Source organism: Schistocerca cancellata, chromosome 9, assembly GCF_023864275.1.
Source record: "Schistocerca cancellata isolate TAMUIC-IGC-003103 chromosome 9, iqSchCanc2.1, whole genome shotgun sequence".
Lineage (NCBI taxonomy): Eukaryota > Metazoa > Arthropoda > Insecta > Orthoptera > Acrididae > Schistocerca > Schistocerca cancellata.
The window spans coordinates 14,519,229-14,521,819 of record NC_064634.1 but is presented as its reverse complement, the minus strand read 5'-3'; positions in this window follow the sequence as shown (position 1 = coordinate 14,521,819).

Sequence of the window (2,591 nt, the reverse complement as noted above, 5' to 3'; positions counted from 1 at the left end):
ACCATCGACGGTTGCGGATCGTAACAGCGAATACACGGGCCAAAGCGCAAGTAATCAGTCGACAGTTTCGTTCTGAACAACCTGCTGTTGAGTAGCTGTACCACCCACAACCATCCGGGCCATGGAGTACCGAAGTTGGCGCCCTCACACGTGTACCTCTGCTCAGTGCTGAGGAAGTCGTCACAGGGAACAGAGCATTCGAGGGGATGGTGGTTCAGTTTCCTGTCCAGCCCTCACCTGGTTAAAGGTTGGTTGGTTTCGTGGAAGGAGACCAGACAGCGACGTCATGGGTCGCATTGGATTATGCAAAGAAGGGGAAGGAAGTCGGTCGTGCCCTTTCAAAGGAACCATCCCGGCATTTGCCTGAAACGATTTAGGGAAATCACGGAAAACCTAAATCAGGATGGCCGGACGCGGGGTTGAACCGTCGTCCTCCCGAATGCGAGTCCAGTGTCCAACCACTGCGCCATCTCGCTCGGTGCCTGGTTAAAGGAAATGTCGGAATGTTTACTGTAAAAAGAGGACATGGGTGATTTTGTTCCCCAATCGGAGCTTGTGTTCCACCTCTAATGATCTCGTTGTTGACGGCACATTAATTCATAATCATCTTTCCGTCCGTCGGCCCTCCCTTCCTTCCTTCCTTCCTTCCTTCCTTCCTTCCTTCCTTCCTTACATACTTACTTCCAGTGACACATACGATTATATCGAAATCCGTCGAGTACGGCTGGCGGGGAGGTGACGGTCATGTGCGAGTCCGGTCCCAATTGACTTCGGCTGTTGCATAGTCCGCAACTGCATTCGGTCAGGACAGTAAGGACCAACAACTCTTGGTGTACGGTGTATAAATCGATCAGTTACAAACTATCTGCGACACACTTCCTGATCTTGCGCAATCTTGCACGATCTGGCCCTAGAATTGGATGAACGAGTCCGACCGATCGCCGTTTCATCCTCTGCCAATGGCGTCACTGGCTGCGGGACAGAAGGGCCTGGAATCAGGACAGCACTCTCTCGCTCGTCGTCGGGCGTCTTGACCTTGGAGCCGCTTTTAATCTGTCGAGTAACTCCTCAGGTGGCCTCGCGAGGCTCAGTACAGTCCTCCCACCAAGGCAATACCCGTAACAGCACTAGAGATGGGGGATCCGCTCTTGAACTAATTCATAGAGTTGAATCTTTCAAAGGAGTGAACAATCAGTGATTCAGAAAAAAGAACGGTAGCTCCAAACGTTTCCCACAGCAGAGAGAGAGAGAGAGAGAGAGAGAGAGACGGAGGATATCAGCAGCGCCTCTGCTGGTCAGAGCACAGTGCACGCCACACAACACAGCCAGCGCCGGCCTCTGCCCTGCTTCTACCTTGTCTGCCTGCATTGTGCAGTGCCCCATTGGATTTTGTGTTTCACATATGCCGTGCCGTCTCTGTGCGTCGTCTGCCGCGTGCAGTGTCTGGCGCAGCTTAACTTCGCATCGCACTCTGTCGGCGATCGTTTCAGTCGCACGTCCTGCCCTCTGGGCAGTTGATGCGAGCAACAGGATAGAGAGCCACCTAGCGGATAACATAGGAACTACTTGCAACAACCTGCTTGCAAGGGAACGGACGATTTGTCTCGGAGCGGGTGAGTTCACCGCTCCCCCCACCCTCGGAACTCGCCCGCTCAACGCTCACACCACCGTCTCGACTCTAGCCAGAGCGTTGAGCAAAGCGACTCAGGTGTCACTCTGGTCTCTGCGGTCCAGCTCACGCAGTAATACAGCTTGCGGCTCGACCTGCTCGACTCAGCGCCTCTGCATCGGAGTTCGTCCCTACTGGATATTGTTTTTCGTAGTAATACCGCTATGTATATTACATTATTATGTTATGTATACATCAATTGTTTTTATTTTATTTTTATTTGTTTAAACTGATTAGATTAGGTTCCTGATGACTCCTCTTACTATAGGATTTTTATTATGGACACTCGAATTTACGCTTTAATTACGAGCGAACCGATAAACGTATCGCAAAATGTGATACACCAATATTTTCCTTGTTTTATTCTGCGTAAGGCTATATGCAGCACTTTCGTTTTACAGTCAAATTTATATATTTTTTTCTTATTCTGGTACGGATTTTGCGATTTTAGGCGTCTTCGGAAGGAAACGTTCACTTTAAAAATATATGGCTTGCGATGTATTTGTATGAGGTTAATGAAATTTTAATACGTTATAGCCAAATATATTGTTAATGTAAATCTCAAGTTACAACATTTTCCGATCACCCAAAAAACCACGATAGTGCAAAATAAATCAATAATCAAAAACTTTGTCATATCGTGGAATATTCAATAAACAATACAAAATTCTTACTCATTATCTGTGTTACTTCAAAATAGGATCAAATAAGATCAAAATACAGGTATAGTACTGGAATAAACCAAGTTTAAAGGGCAATGTGCCTTCCATTTATTTTCTATTGTAAATGAGTGGTGAGTCATGAAAAAGAGCCAATTCATTTCAGGGAGTGAACAGTTCTGATCCAATCTCTGAAAAGAACAGTTTTGCCCATCTCTAGACAGCACCTGGAATCGAACCCGGCTCACCCGCATAGCAGTCTG